Source organism: Quercus suber, unplaced genomic scaffold, assembly GCF_002906115.3.
Source record: "Quercus suber isolate HL8 unplaced genomic scaffold, Cork oak 2.0 scaffold_83, whole genome shotgun sequence".
Taxonomy (NCBI): domain Eukaryota; kingdom Viridiplantae; phylum Streptophyta; class Magnoliopsida; order Fagales; family Fagaceae; genus Quercus; species Quercus suber.
Window position 1 is genome coordinate 1612932 of NW_027069548.1, and position 17832 is coordinate 1630763.

A 17832-nucleotide genomic window follows, 5' to 3' on the forward strand; every position below is an offset into this window, starting at 1 on the left:
CTTTACTTAACAAAAGGATCACCTAATAGTCTCTCAACCTAAAAAAAATCATTAAATAAGTTGACGAATTAGTACTAACCAAACAAAGAGTAGTAATTAATTTTATACAAAATGATCAAATATCATGTATTAGACTTAAAGATTAATAAATAAAAATATTAAAAATTTTATAAGGTTATTCTTCTTTAGACGTTTACATTGTCTCTTGTTTTATCTCTACTTAATAAAAGAAAAGAAAAGATTCATCTAATAAAATAAAATAGAATAAATACTTTTCAAAAAAAAAAAAAAACTAAAACTAAACCAAACCTTAGAGAGTGCAAAACAGATTCCTATTGAATATTTTCTAATAAAGAAGGCATGATTACTAGCTATCGGTGACTCAACTGTTTAGTGTTTGACTTTTCTTAATTTTTCAAATTATAAATTTATCAATTCAAAAAAAAAAAAAAAAAAAAAAACAAAGAATAGATCTAGAAGAATGTAGTCACTGACTCACTGTAGTACAGTCACTCGGGGGGAGTATAGCCTTTCTCCTTCTTTGGTCTTTCCCAAATATAAATTTGCTTCAAAAACCCAGAAAAGTGAATGTCTACCATGTTTTGTAAAAAGGAAAAAATTGCCTTTCATTCTCCCATTATGTCACAGAAAGATAGAATAATAATAATAATAATAATAATAATAGACTTTGTTTTACATCTTCAAGGGATTGCTATTGCTAAGAGAGCTGCCTGACTACTATTTCAGGTAGATATGATAAATATAAGGGCAATTTTAGATTATTTGGGGCAATATTTTAGCTAATTTTTATTTTATTTTATTTTGGAGAGAGAGAGATATCTAAGATCGTTCTATGTTTTTAGTGCGTGTAGGGGGCTAGATTAATCTAAAATTCAGATGCATATATATGAAGAATTCTAATCATCAGAAAGAGAGAGTAAGACAGAGTACACACCTATTAAGATAGAGATTGTCATGAAATGGTAAAATTTTGGGGATTAATTAATACTCCTCCAAGATAATTAATTGTCCAAAAATTTTCTAGCGTTTTTTTTTTAATAAAAAAAGATTATTATTTCCTGACACTGGGTGAGTGAAGAGATATTTGAATTCAAGTTATCCTACACAAAAAACTGAATGATGTTATTGAGCCACTTACACATACTTTTTTGGCCATGATTCACAAAGCCCCAAAACAACCACTTAGCAATAACGATTTTTTCTTTTCTTAGGGTTAGGCGGGATGGCGTTAGATTGCTGGAGCCTGGACCCATTTGTTGACTCGTATTCAAGTCAAGCCAACTATCATAAACACAACCAAATTTTCTAACAAAAAAGGTAATTGGGTTGTGAAAATTCCAGTGGGCACGAACTCGGTAGGCGCCCCCTGCATAACATGAATAACATCCCATAGTCAACCTTAATGCCTATATAACCATCACCCATTTCCTAACACAGCACAAGCCCTCTAAATCTTATTACTAATCTCTTATTAATCCCCACAATGAGCCTCTCCAAACACCTACCCATTTTCTTCTTCCTCTTAATAACTCTTTTTAGTGCCTTAGCCCATGCAGCCAGATTTGATATAAGAAACAATTGTCCCTTCACTGTTTGGGCAGTGTTAACGTGTATAATATATTGTGGACTTTAGGCCAAGTTAGGTTATTTGTATAACACACATATTTATTTGCACTGCACATATATGCCTCCTATGTAAAGGTACCTATGTATATTCTTTCATGATAAAATACAATACAATTACATTCAGTATTTATAACATGGTATCAGAGCCACTGCTCTAATTTTCTTATGTCTTGTAGTCTTGTTTTGTCGGTATTTTTCCGCTGCCTGAACTTCTGTGGTCAGTAAACCCTTTTAGTGCCCTCTCCCGACTGCTCCCCGCCGTCAGAGGTTCTCAAGGTTGAATCTCCACCACTAGAAGCTCCTCCTCCACCGCCAAAACCACTGCCATCATCGAATCTGTCACCTCTGACCTCCGATTAGGACATAAGACATATCCCCGTGTAGGTTTTCAATCGCTCTACACATCATCGCTAGAAACATCGACATCTGACCAGCCATGCGCCATCACGTGCCAGTCAACGTTTTGGCAAATAATTCCTCACACTCCACGCGCCACCAAGGTTGCACCGATCCTATTGGTGCTAACACCATCTGAATCATCTCTCTCTGATTTGCATTTTCGAGAAAGAATTGGCTCCATCGGACAAAGCATGCGCCCTCACGAGCCTCCCAAAGCTTCGATGAAGTTGATCCATGCGCCTCATGCGCTCTATGCGCCGCTGGGTCATCTGCTGACGTCATCACTGCCACGTCAGCCCTAGCTGACGTCACCTGCTTACGTCAATGCCACATCATCTACTGACGTCATCACCAATCAACTTGCTGACGTCATTCGTTGACCTTTCTGTTGACGGTTGACTTTGACCAGGTTTGACTGTTGACTTTTGGACAGAGTTGATTTTTTGCAGTTCAGGTGCTCCTTACCTAGTTTTTCGCGTAGATTTCATTTTTGCAGTCCATTTTTGCAAATTTTGCTTCTAAATGAAGAATAAGGACATGTCTTCTTCTTGTTGCAATAATCGTCACTGACGATTCAACAAACATTTTTGTGATTTTTGGCCACAATATTGAGACTTGCTATCATGGCAATAAATCAAATATTTCAATTTCTGCTGCTACTGTTACTAACACTGAGAGTGTCCAACCAATGGCTCTTGTCTCTGCACAGTCTAAGTTTTCTGGATCCACTTTCTCCATTTCCAGAGATGACCTTATAAATATCATCGCTAATGTCACTCGTATGGTTGGTAATGCATCTTATTACTTATCTCTCTCAGCTTTATCTGGTATGTCTCCTACCTCTTGGCTTATGGATTCTGCTTGTTGCAATCACATGACACCTCACTCGTCCTTATTTTCTGACCTTAAACCTGCACCGCACCTTCTTCATATTCGCACAGCAAATGGTTCCACAATGTCTGGTCATAATATAGGTTCACTTTCAACCTCCAACCTCTCGGTTCTTGGAGTCTTTAATGTTCCTAACCTTTCTTATAATTTATTTTCTGTGGGACAATTAGCTGAGTTGGGTTATCGCATTACCTTTGATTATTTTGGGTGCGTTGTGCAGGATCCTAGGACGGGACAGGAGCTTGGTACTGGTCCTAGAGTTGGGTGTATGTTTCCTGTGGACAACCTTCATCTTCCACTTGTTGCTCCTGTTTATGTTACTGCAGCTTCTTCCACTCCTTCCCTTGCACTTTGGCATGCTCGACTTGGTCACGCATATTCCTTTCAGGTACAACAATTAGGTTCTAGAGGTTTGTTAGGTTCAGTGTCTACAGAAAATTTTGATTGTGTTTCATGTCAGTTAGGAAAACAACCATCTTTGCCTTTCAATACTAATGAATCAATATCCACTGATATCTTTGACCTTATTCATTCTGATGTTTGGGGGCCGTCCTTTGTCTCTAGTATTGGTGGGTCTAGATATTTTGTTGTCTTTGTTGATGATTACTCTCGCTATAGCTAGATTTTTAATATGAAACATCGTTCTGAATTATTGGAAGTATATTCTAATTTTGCAAAAATGGTTGAAACTCAGTTTTCCAGACGCATCAAAATTTTTCGATCTGATAATGCTCTTGAATATACTCAATATGCTTTCCAAGCTATTTTTCATTCCTATGGCACTGTTCATCAACTAACTTGTCCAGGTATCTCTCAGCAAAATGGTAGAGTCGAACGAAAACTTCGTCATATTCTTGACACTGTTCGTGCTCTCCTTCTCTCTGCCAAAGTTCCTGCTCCTTTTCGGGGTGAAACTGCTCTTCATGCTGTTCATACTAGTAATTGCATTTCGAGTCCTGTTATCCAAAATCAAACTCCATATGAGTGCCTTTTTGGGTCACCTCCAAACTATCACCACCTTCGCTCTTTCGGTTCTGCTTGTTTCGTTCTTCTTTAGCTACATGAACATAACAAACTTGAGCCTCGGCCAAGGCTTTGTTGTTTTCTTGGCTATGACGAAACTCAAAAGGGGTATAGGTGTTATGATCCTATCTCTCATCGTCCTCGTATCTCTTGCAATGTTGTCTTTTGGGAACATCGCCTTTTTGTCGAGCTCTCTCATTTCAGTGCTTCCCTGTCTTCCTCCTCTGTCTTAGATCTTTTTTCAGATGAGGCACATATTCCTTCTGTAGCTGCTCCTGATCCTCCTACAGTTGCTCCTAATTCTGTTGCTACAGACTTCTATGTCCAACCACCAGATGTCACTGATCCCTTTTCTAGTTCACCCTTTAATGAATAGGTGGAAGATGAACAGGTTGAAGACGAGCTACCCAACCCCAATCCTGAGTTTGGGTCTCCTGCTCCTACTCTGCCTGAAGATCTTGCACAAGACATTCCACCGTGTCACTCATCTCGGGTAAGATCTATTCCTACACATTTACTTGACTATCATTGTTACACTGCCCCTGCTACACTACATGAGCCTCACACCTATCGTAAGGCTTCCATTGACCCTTTATGGCAGATTACAAGATTAAGACTCGCTTTGATGGGCCATTGAGTGCTACAAATCTCGTCTTGTTGCAAAAGGTTTCACATAAGAGTATGGGATTGATTATGAAGAGACATTTGCTCCGGTTGCTCGTATCTCATTTGTTCGTGCCCTCTTAGCTGTTGCAGCTGCCAGTAAATTGGACATTTTTCAGGTGGATGTCAAAAATGCATTCCTTAATAGGGATTGAAAGTTCAAAATGTGTATAAAACACCCTTGAACGTTTAGACCCCCAAATACAAAGTTACCAATTCAAGCCTTATATCAAACAACTAGTGTGCGGAACATGATAACAAGCTCATAACAGAATTGATAAACAATCTAAGCCAAATATAAACACATCCATAATAGTATATATAAGGTAAAGATAAAGGGAAAGAAGATGCAAACATACGGACAACACACGATGTGTTATCGAAGAGGAAATCGAAGTCCTCGGCGTAAAACCTCTCCGCCGCCCTCCAAGCAGTAAATAATCCACTAAAGAATGTAGTTGGGATACATGAACAGCAGAAGACCCTCCAAGCCTAATCTACCCAAGTACCTAAGCCCTCCAAGCATCTTGCTCCAACGAGGTTACGCCGAACTTATTTCTTCTTTAGCTTCCCGGATTCTGCTACTATACCATAGCATCAACTAATGTATATTGGTTCCTTCCAAACTGCTTCCCTTAGCACCAAATGAACCTTCTCACAGACATGGGTGTGGTGAGATAAGGATTTGGTCAATGGCCTCTCAAGGATGTGATAATGGAGAGGAGGAAAGTAGAGGAATTTGTAGAGTCTCTAAGGTAAAGATTGGGGATGAGGCAATCTTGTTTTTCTCTAGGGTTTCTATCACAAAATTCTCTCTGGAAGCTTTCTTAAAATCGTGAGTATAAGGGTCTATATATAGTGGGGTGAGAAAGGAATATGAAAAGACAGTTTTTGCCAAACAGGGTAAATTGGCGGCTTGGTCTCGTGGCTTGTCCAAGTCGCGAGTTCAAGTCGCGACGTAACGACCTGGCCAGCCTGAGACTTTTGTCCTGTAGTGCGACAGCTGGCGCGATCCTTCAGCTTCCTTGTGTGCAACTCACGTGCCTGCATTTGGTGGCTTGTAGCCACGAGCCACCCGCGAGTCCTAGTGGTGAAGCTTTGCTTCTTTGCACATACTTGAGCTTTTTTTCACATCTTCTCTCATACTACCCTTACAATAAACTCACCTAAATACAAGATTACTAAGTGTTAAATTACAAGCAAATTGGCACGGAATAAAGCCAACAAGATGGTTGATAAATTTTAACCTTACAATCTCCTTCTTTGGCTATTCCGTGACAAAACCCTAAAACAAACTCTAGACTTAACACGTGAATTGGGAACAGTTGAAAAACTCACTCACACCTAACTCTATAATCTGTGAAGCTTTAGAACCATAAGAACAAGAACTCCTGAAACATAACTACACAATAAGTTCATTGTATGCAGAAAACTTGTAATGCAAATGGAACAAGCATAATGCGATTAAGCGCAATGGAGTAAAGCAATAAACCATGGCAAGACCAAAACAAGCAATCACTATGACCAAGTGATCACAATGCTCATTCACACTTGGAATGAACATCTGGACATTCAAGATGACAAACACAAGGCAAATCACTTAAATGACCAACACTCAACCAATGCACAATACATGAAGTATGTGCATCTAGGAAAAATCCTACACGGGCACAAGAGTGACAGTACTTCACAAAGAATGCATAGCATTAGGTTAGAAGTATTGATTTAACAAAGCACAAAGGCTGCATAAAGCATGGCACAAACCACAAAGGCCTACAAGAGTGCATGAAACCAAACCCTTAAAGCTTACATAAACAACATGGGTACAAAATGAACCAAACACAAAACAAATGCTTAAAAAAACTGAGTAATATCATCAATATAAAACTTAAGTCAAACATTCAAGAGTTATGAGTTTAAACCAATAAAAAGCAACAGTTAATCAACCCAAGGTAACAAAACTATAACCAAAAAAATTAGGGATTATGAAACTCCCCCTCAAATAAGCACTCCCCCTCAAGTGCTGCCCCAAAAATCTCCCTCTTTTTGACCGGAATGGCCAAAGGGTCACTGCTCCTTGTTGGTGTAGATGCTGTCAATCCTGAAAGAACATCAAGCTGATCTTGCATTGCCGTCATCCTTTCAGTATGCTGATCTTGAACCTCTCTGAGTCTATCAAGTCTCTCCAGGATGATCTGAAATGTATCAGGAGGTGCAGCTGATGAAGTGGAAGTCCTGCTTCTCTTGGTTCTGCTTCTTGGTGTGGAAGTCTGTCCTGCAGTCTTAGCTTCAGTTTCTATATAAACACCTTCTCCATGGACACCCTCCTCTCCATCACCTGGAAGAGGACTTTGTATCCTTGTGATGGTGAATTTGTTTATTGCTGACAATGGAGTCATATGACTGATATCTTGAGGAATTCTAACACCCTTTGCTCTGAAGATCCTCATGAGGGGGCTAGGAAAGACCAACTTAGGCCTAGCAGTGGTTCTAGTCTCTTCCATAATAGTGTCAAATATGTGCGAGCTGATGTCAATGATGGCTTTCTCCTTGAGCTCCATGAGGAATATAGCTCTGGAATTAGTAAGAGTGGTCATCTTTCTGATAGGATACAGATTGTACATTATAATGGTGGTCAAACACCTCATGTCAGCAGGGAAGGCATTAGTGTTGAGACATCTCCCTTCTTTAACACCACCAATCCGAGCTTGGACATTATCTAAGGACATCATCCTGTCTTTGTAATTGATGAACTCATACTCCTCTAAACCTTCAAGACCAAGTACCTCATCAATGTCATGTGCGTCTAAGGTAAACTCATGTCCTCTAACCCAGCACTTAAGTTCGTCTCCATCAACAATTGCATTGGCATAAAATTCTTTTACCAGATTTTCATATGCATCATTAAGGTTGGAGAGGAGATAATTCCAATCCTTGCAGGCAAACCATTGAGGTATGTTGGTGTCAAAGAGAGAATGTTAGTCAAAGACTCTTTGAATCAATGGTGTAGCCTTTTTGAAGTAATTTTCAAAAATCTGAAAAGCAGCATACGATCAAAACTTGTTAGGATCGAAACCATCGGATGGGGAACGAGTCCTTTTTGGTGTAGGGGAGAAATCATCAATTTCAATGACAGGGACTTTCCTTTTGCTGCTTCCTCTTTTCACAGCTGATCTCTTGAATGGAGACATTTTGTTATTGCAACATGATTTAACACATACAAGAGATACCAGAAAAGACAACAAACATTATTAGCAATGTGTCATTTTCACACCATGGATATTGAAGAAAACCCTAAACACATGAGATTTAGGTTCAAATCATGACAATGTGACTGTGTATACACCCAATAACCAAAGAAGGTACACAAGGTAGAGAAAATAAGTGTAGAGATCATCACATACAGATATTACAAACATTAAATCAGAAACCCATGTTCAAACATGATACACCACAAACCATAATAAATCAGCACAAATAAAAAAAAAATTCCCAACACAGTAGGTATGAAGGAATAGGAAGAAAACCCATACCTTTTTGATGAAAATTTGAGAAGTAATGATGCAGAAATGGATAATTTTTAGAGAAATACTTGGAGTGTTTGTAAGAGCGAAATGGGGAAGACAATGAACAATCACAATAAGTACGAGGAAAAAACTAAAAATCATTTTAAAACTGTCTTCAAAACGTAAAACACGCATTTTTTGCGACTGGATCAAGTCGCCAGTAAGTCGCCAGGGTAAGCCGCAAAACACTATGAAACAGGATTCTTGAAAAATCTTCCAAGTGTTTTTCGTGACTGGAAGATCTACCCGCGAGAGAGTCGTGAGCTGAGCTGCGAAAATCTCTGTGTACACCTCATGATTGGACCTTCCACCTGCGAACAAGTCACCACATTGAGCCATGAAATATGCAAAAACCCAAATTTTGAAAATTTTTCTAAGTATTTTCGTGCATAGGTCATTATCTTGCCAGTAAACTGCGAAAAATCTCTGAGTGGGCTCGCGATAGGGGCTTGCGACTTGGCTAACCCACGACTTAGCCGCCATAACAGGGCAACACTATTTTTGAAATTTTTGACTTTTTGTAAAAAAACAAAATACTATTCCAAAAACACCTAAAAACTCTCAAAAATCTTTTTGTGTCTAATAAACAAAGATTGAGTATGTGAAAACACATTTAATCAAGTACAATCGCATAAATGAATATGGCATTCATTGAACATAGACTTGTGTGTTGTGTGTGGATAACAAAAATGGGATAGTGCTTAGTCTAATGTGAAGCTTCAATGATCAATTCAATCAAGGCGTACACAACTAGCACTAGATAATGTGACCTATCTCAATTATAGAAACATGCATATATGACGTCCCACAAGCATTGAATAACAATTCTTTGAAACTTTTCATTTGGCTCCATATTCACATATCATTTGCATTTTTGAGCAAAGAAAATCTCATTTTGAGATAGATGCCTGAAATTTTTGAAATTTCAATTGATGAGATAGCCTTTGGCTTTTTGGGCATCAAACATTTTATTTGGTCGCTTTCCCTTTTTCCTAGTCGAATACTAGTATGTTCGACGGGCTTTTACAGCTCTATATCTCTTTTCATTTGGAGATTTACAATTAGAGAGCTCTTTTAAGCATAAAAATAAAAAGTGGGAAGATATATAGGCATGAGTCTATGCATGTCTCAAGATTAACAAAACCATTCACTAATCATTCATGATAAGGTTGAAGATCTATTTACAACAGTCACATAGATTTCATAATTTCTTCCAAAATGATATGAGTGCATAAGAGACAAGCTACACTCGTTAAATGCACAAAGCCATTAGTACAAAGGTACAAGGCAAAAGATGCTTTGAGACAAAACTCAACAAAACCGATCAAACTTTTGGATTTTCTACTTTTTATGTGTTTTTGGATTTTTTGACACAAAAACAGTAAAAACAAAAGATAACCACAAAAAATGCAGACAAACATAAGAAACACAAAACAGCCTAGAACACAGTAAGATATCATGGAAGATTGAGTTTAAGGAATGATACCGACACCAATTGTCTTACGCAAGGATTCAAACCTCGGGCCATCAAGAGGTTTGGTGAATATGTCTGCCTTTTGATTGTAAGTATTAATGAATTCTAGGTATACAATCTTGTCCTCTACTAAGTCCCGAATGAAGTGATAGTGGATCTCGATGTGCTTTGATTTGGAGTGCTGAATTGGATTCTTTGACAAGTTAATGGCACTGGTGTTATCACAGAACACACATATAGTGTCTTGAGAGATTCCATAGTCATTCAATAACTTCCTCATCCATAACAATTGGGCACAACAACTTTCTACTGCAATGTATTCAGCTTTAGCCGTTGACAGGGATACTGAATTTTGCTTTTTGCTCATCCATGAAACCAAGTTATTTCCAAGATAGAAGCACCCTCCGGAAGTACTTTTTCTATCATCAATGCACCCTGCCCAGTCAGCATCTGAATATCCCGCCAAACACTCATTCAAATCTTTCGTATACCAAATCCCATAGTCAGATGTGCCATTTACATAACGGATGATTTGCTTCACTGCTATTAAGTGGGATTCTTTAGGAGTAGCTTGAAACTGTGCACATACCTCGACACTGAATGCAATATCTGGCTTACTTGCTGTGAGATAGAGAAGATTGCCAATCATACTTTGATAAAGTGTTGGATCAACATCAACATCGGCTGCATCAATGCTTAACTTAGCCGAGTAACTCATGGGAGTAGAATTATGTTTCTTAGAGTCTAGACCAAATCTTTTGACAATGTTTTTGGCATACTTTTCTTGAGAAATAAATATTTCATCTCTCCGTTGTTTCACTTGAAGCCCTAGGAAGTAGTTCAACTCTCCCACCATGCTCATTTCAAATTCTCTTTTCATTTCTTCCGAGAACTCATGAGCTAGGTGATCAACTGTGGATCCAAACACAATATCATCCACGTATACTTGAGCGACAAGGAGGGATTTCTCATCTCTTTTAACAAATAATGTTCGATCTGCTTGACCTCTTTTGAACCCACGATCCAATAGGTAAGTAGTGAGATGATCATACCATACTCTTGGAGCCTGCTTCAAACCATACAAAGCTTTCTTCAATCTTAGTACATGAGCCGGAAAGTGAGAATCTTCAAACCCCTTTGGGTGTTCAACAAAGAATTCTTCATTTAGAAAACTGTTTAAGAAGGCACTCTTTACATCCATTTGATACAACTTGAAATCCATGATGCATGCTACAGACAAAAGAATTCGAATGGACTCTAGTCTTGCTACCGGAGCAAACAATTCATCAAAATCTATGCCTTCCACCTGAGTGTACCCTTGAGCCACCGATCTCGACTTATTTCGAACAACTTCACCATCTTCATCTGTTTTGTTCTTGAAAATCCACTTGGTTCCGATCACATGTGTATCTTCAGGCCTTGGAACCAATTCCCACACATCATTTCTAACAAATTAGTGTAGCTCTTGGTGCATAGACTCTACCCAATTCTTATCTTTCAGTGCTTCTTTTACCCTTTTAGGTTTAAATTGGGCAAGATAGCAGTTGTATGTTACATGGTTAGCAGTATACTTCGGCCCTTTTCTCAAACGAAGTCTCTCGTTCACATCCCCAATAATATTACTCGATGGGTGATTGAGAGTCACTCTTGATGAAGGTTTCTTGGAAGTTGAGAATTCCTCATCACGAGAAATTGGGATTTGAACTTCTAGAGGAGTGAGTGGACTTGAGATTTCTTGTGTTGATCTAGTCTCTCTTCTTGATATAGGAGGTGTGGACTCCTTTCCAGGTGTCTTTTTTTCAGCATCATCACTTAGGGACATATCATCATCATCTTCTTTCTCCTTGAGTTTGAGCCCCTTTTCATCATCCTCAATCTCCTTTTTTGATATGGTGTCGTCTATGACCACATTGATTGACTCCATCACCGTCTTAGTGTGCTTGTTGTACACCTTATAAGCTCGGCTATTTGTGGAGTATCTTAGGAATATTCCTTCATCACTCTTAGCATCAAATTTTTCTGGATTTTTCCTGTCATTTAGAATATAGCATGTGCTCCTAAACACTTTGAAATACTTCACCTTGGGTTTCTTTTCTCTCCATATTTCATAGGACGTCTTCTTTGTCCCAGCTCGGAAATATATTCTATTACATATGTGACGCGATGTGTTCACAGCTTCAACCCAAAACCTTTGAGGTATGTTTTTGTTGAGTAGCATGACTCTTGCCATCTCTTGGATCACTCGGTTCTTTCTTTTAACCACCCCATTTTGTTGTGGAGTTTTTGGAGCTGAAAATTCCTTCTTGATACCATGCTCTTCACAAAACGTTTCAAATTTAGCATTCTCAAATTCCTTCCCATGATCATTTCTGATTTTGACTATGGGAACTTCTTTTTCATTCTGCAGTCTCTTGCATAGTCTTTGTATTTTATCACATGTTTCAGACTTCTCTCTAAGGAATTCCACCCAAGAGTACCTTGAGAAATCATCAACTACCACCATAATGTATCTCTTCCCTCCAAGACTATCAGTTCGTGTAGGCCCCATTAGATCAACGTGAAGTAGCTCCAAACACCGTGTGGTAGTAATCACATTCACCTTGTGATGGTTCGCCTTTGTTTGTTTTCCCATTTGGCATGCTCCACATATAGTCTTCTCCACCTTTCCAAACTTTGTAAGTCCTTCAACTGCCTTAAGTTTAGAGACTTTACATACTTGTTTGAAGTTTGCATGTCCAAACCTATGATGCCAAAGTTTCAGCATATTAACGCGAGCACTTCTACACGAAATAGGTGCTGTAGGAACTACTCCATAGCAATTATCAGTAGTCTTATTTCCCTTAAAGACTTGAATCCATTTTTCATCAATGATTATACAACCCTTCTTTGAGAATTGAACAAGAAAGTCTTCATCACATATTTGAGTGATACTTAAGAGATTTGCCTTCAAACCTTTGATGTATAGCACTTCCTTCAGTAGAGGTAATCCCGGTATTTCAACCGTCCCTTTGCCAAGAACTTGAGCATGACTCCCATCGCCGAACGTCACATAATCACATGCTTTTTCTTTAAGAGCCTTAAACAGTGATTTATCTCCTGTCATGTGACGAGAACATCCACTGTCAAGGTACCATAAGCACGAGTTAAATACCTTCAATGAGGTGTGCACAAACATACAGGTATGGGACAAGTATTCTTGACCATCAAACAAAAATTCATCTTTATTTTCCAAGCTTTTTCTAGATTGATTTTTCCTTTTTAGATTATCAACCTTTTCACACAATGTTCTATTTCTTCTTTTGTATTTCTCAATCAAAGATTTAGACTCACATAGACTATTGTGTAGAGTGTGGTTCTTATTTTCAAAGTATTTCAGCATGCGAATGAACATCTTAGCATGTTTTTTGGATTTAATTAACTCTAAGAGTTCATTTTTAAAATACCCTTCCAACATACTCATAGAGTCATTATCACAAACACCTAAGCCACAATTTTGCATGACCCTTTTTCCAGTTGCATCCATAGCCAAGGGGTCTAGGATCGCACTCAGTTAATCAAATCACAAAGAGTGCATCCGCTCTGATACCAATTGAAAGTTCAAAATATGTATAAAACACCCTTGAACGTTTAGACTTCCAAATACAAAGTTACCAATTCAAGCCTTATATCAAACAACTAATGTGCGGAACATGATAATAAGCTCATAACAGAATTGATAAACAATCTAAGCCAAATATAAACACATCCATAATAGTAAATATAAGGCAAAGATAAAGGGAAAGAAGATGCAAACACACGGACAACACACAATGTGTTATTGAAGAGGAAATTGAAGTTCTCATCGTAAAACCTCTCCACCGCCCTCCAAGCAGTAAATAATCCACTAAAGAATGTAGTTGGGATACATGAACAGCAAAAGACCCTCCAAGCCTAATCTACCCAAGTACCTAAGCCCTCCAAGTTTCTTGCTCCAACGAGGTTACGCCGAACCTATTTCTTCTTTAGCTTCCCGAATTCCGCTACTATACCATAGCATCAACCAATGTATATTGGTTCCTTCCAAACTGCTTCCCTTAGCACCAAATGAACCTTCTCACAGACGTGGGTGTGGTGAGATAAGGATTTGGTCAATGGCCTCTTAAGGATGTGACAATGGAGAGGAAGAGAGTAGAGAAATTTGTAGAGTCTCTAAGGTAAAGATTGGGGATGAGACAATCTTGTTTTTCTCTAGGGTTTCTTTCACGAAATTCTCTTTGGAAGCTCTCTTAAAATCGTGGGTATAAGGGTTTATATATAGTGGGGTGAGAAAGGAATACGAAGAGACAATTTTTGCTAAACGGGGTAAATTGGCAGCTTGGTCTCACGGCTTGTCCAAGTTGCGAGTTCAAGTCGCGACGTAATGGCTTGGCCAGCCTGGGACTTTTGTCCTGTAGTGCAACAGCTGGCGCGACCCTTCAGCTTCCTTGTGTGCATCTCACGTGCCTGCATTTGGCGGCTTGTAGCCGCGAGCCACCTGCAAGTCCTAGCCATGAAGCTCTGCGTCTTTGCACATACTTGAGTTTTTCTTCACATCTTCTTACACACTACCCTTACAATAAACCCACCTAAATACAGGGTTACTAAGTGCTAAATTATAAGTAAATTGGCACGGAATAAAGCCAACAAGATGGTTGATAAATTTTAACCTTACAGGGATTTAAGTGAAGAAGTGTATATGCAATCTCCTCTTGGTCTCTCTGTTGACTCAAACAAGGTTTGTCACCTTCGACGTGCACTTTATGGCCTTAAACAAGCTCAATGAGCTTGGTTTGCCAAATTCAGCTCTACCATCTCTTGCTTGGGTTATATGGCCAGTCATTATGATTCTGCCTTATTTCTTCGTCGCACTGACAAAGGCACTATTTTACTTCTCTTATATATGGATGACATGATCATAATTGGTGATGACCTCAGTGGCATTCAAGAACTCAAGGCTTTTCTCAGTCAGTAGTTTGAGATGAAAGATCTTGGACATCTCAGCTACTTCTTTGGTCTTGAAATCACTCATTCTCTAGATGGACTTTATATTACTCAAGCCAAGTATGCCTCTGAACTCTTGTCTCGAGCTGGACTCACTGATAGCAAGACTGTTGACACTCCAGTTGAGCTTAATGCGCATCTGACTCCTTCAGGGGGGAAACCATTGTCTAATCCCTCTCTTTACAGACACTTGGTTGGCAGCTTAGTTTATCTCACTGTCACTCGTCCAGACATTTCCTATGCTGTTCATCAAGTGAGCCAGTATCTGTCTGCACCACGATTGACTCATTATGCTGCTGTTTTGCTCATTCTTCTATACATAAAGGACATTCTCTTCCATGGTCTTTTCTACTCTGCTCAGTCTCCTCTTATTCTCCGTGCATTTTCTGATGCTGATTGGGCAAGAGATCTCACTGATCGCAAGTCCACCACTGGTTGTTGCTTTCTTCTTGGGTCTTCTCTAATTTCTTGGCGAAGTAAGAAACAAACTCATGTGGCCCACTCCAGTACTGAAGCAGAATATCGTGCCCTTGTTGATACCACATCTGAGCTCCTTTGGCTACGATGGCTTCTCAAAGACTTAGGTGTGTCTACATCCTCTGCTACTCCTCTTTATTGTAACAACCAGAGTGCTATTCATATTGCTCACAATGATGTCTTCCATGAACGGACTAAACACATCGAGATCGATTGTCATTTTATCTGTTTTCATCTTGTCCATGGTGCTCTCAAGCTGATCTCAATCTCCACTAAAGATCAACTTGCAGATATCTTCACCAAGTCACATCCTGAGGAACGCCTTCGTACTTTGGTTGACAACCTTAAGCTAGTCTCACATCTACCTTGAGTTTGAGGGGGGCTGTTAATATGTATAATATATTGTGGGCTTTAGCCTCAGTTAGGTTACTTGTATAGCACACATATTTACTTGTACTACACACATATTTACTTGTACTGCACCTATATGCCTCATATATAAAGGCACCTATGTACATTCTTTCATGATGAAATACAATACAATTACATTCAGTATTTCTAACAGGCAGCAGCCGTTCCTGGTGGTGGCAAGCAGCTCAACTCACGCGAGTCTTAGCCCCTTGACGTCAACGCTGGCACAACAGGGGCCCGCATTTGGGCTCAAATTGGGTGCAATTTCGATGGCTTTGGCATGGCAGATGTCAAACCGGTGACTGTGGTGGACTTCTTCAATGCCAAGCTTATGGTGCACCTCCAAACACCCTTGCTGAATTTGCTCTAAATCAATTTCAAAACTTGGATTTCTTTGACATCTCTCTTGTTGATGGGTTTAATGTTCCTATGGAATTTAGTCCCACCTCTGGTGGATGCACCAAAGGAATAAGATGTACCGCTGATATCAATGGACAGTGCCCAGCTCAATTGAAAGCTCCTAGTGGGTGTAACAACCCTTGTACTGTATTCAAGACCAATGAATATTGTTGCAATTCTGGAAACTGTGGACCTACAAATTATTCCAAATTTTTCAAGGATCGGTGCCCGAGTGCTTATAGCTACCCTAAGGATGATGCAACAAGCACATTTACTTGCAATGGTGGGACTAACTATAAGGTGGTGTTCTGCCCTTGAAGCAGAACTTTGCTTTCGTATAAGAGGCATAGAACTAGTAGCAATTATGCAAATAAGAGGTGTAAGTAATCAAAGCTCTGAAGCTTTGTGAGCATGCGTAATTAGTGTTGCCCAGACGCTATGAAACGTATTCACTTTGACGTAAGTTGTATTAAAATATCTATGTAAGCTTGTGCCAAAAATCAATAATAATAAAAGACCTCTATGAAATATGGAAGAACTTAACGTTCATAAGTCATAACCTCCTTAATGTCTGTTTTTGTTTACTTTTTTTTTTTTTTTTTTTGGTGAATTATAATTTTATTTTTCAGCTTAACCTAACAACTAACAATGCTTAGTTTTGATTTACAACTACGGTTAGCAACTCTTTATGTCGGTGCTTCTGTACATGTTTGACTAATTCACTCGTTGGCTGATATATCAAGTATTGGCCTATGGGGAAGTAATCAAAGTCTAAGTGCGCCCATATAAGGTTGAATGAACAAACTATTGACACTAAAAGGTTGTTGAAAATATAATTGAGCGCCTTATCTAATGTTGAGATGAATCGGTAAAGGTGTTAATGACATTAAGGTAAATACTCAAAGATAAAAATACTATATCTATCTTAGCAAGAAGAAAGTATTAAGTCAATATTCTTTTTGGACTAGTGATTGATAAGCTTACTAAATTAATTCAAGGGGAAATCGTATCCTTCTATGTTTGCTTTTTATTTATTTATTTATTTTGATTTTAGATGATATGGTTTTAGTTGATGAAGTGAAGTTAATACCAAATTAGAAATTTGGCAAGACACTCTAGAATCTAAAGGATTTTGACTAAGTATGATTAAAACAAAGTTCATGGAATGTAAGTTTAAATAAGAATACAAACTAAATGGAGAAGTGTATCAAGGGTATTGTGTGATCGTAGAATACCTATTAAGTTAAAATGAAAATTTTATAAGATTACTATATGACCAACTATGCTCTATTGTATTGAATGTTAGGCTGTTAAGAAGCAGCATATTCACATGATGAGTACAATTGAAATGAGAATATGAACATGGATAAATGGAGATAGATGGAAAGATATGATTTGAAATGAGGAAATTCACTTAAATATATAGGGTTGCTCCTATTGACGAAAATATGAGAAAGTCACTTAAGATGGTTTGGTCATGTTTAGATGATACCAATTAATGCACAAGTAAGAAAGAGTGAGTTAGATCCAAGTTGAGGAAATTTAAAAAAAAAAAAAAAAAAAAAAAAAAAAGAGAAAAGAAAAAAAGAAAAAGAAAATATAACTTCAGATAAGATTCGAAATGAGGAAATCCACTTAAATATAGAGATAGCTCTTATTGATGAAAGGACAAGAGTGTTGCTTGAGATATATAGTTTAATCATGTTTAAAGGGTATCAATTAATACACCGGTAATAAAAAGTGAGTTAAATCCGAGTTGAGGGAATGAAAAAAAGAAAAGAAAGACCCAAATTAACATTAGTAGAAATTTAAAAAAAAATTATGAATTAAGAAAGTAACAAATTAAGAATATGACTTTAGATA

General features: G+C 38.3%; 1 pseudogene; it reads left to right on the forward strand.

Annotated features, from left to right (window-relative positions):
- Positions 1-1504: 1504 nt before the first annotated feature.
- On the forward strand, positions 1505-16398 carry LOC112002048 (protein P21-like; annotated as a pseudogene).
- Positions 16399-17832: the final 1434 nt, after the last annotated feature.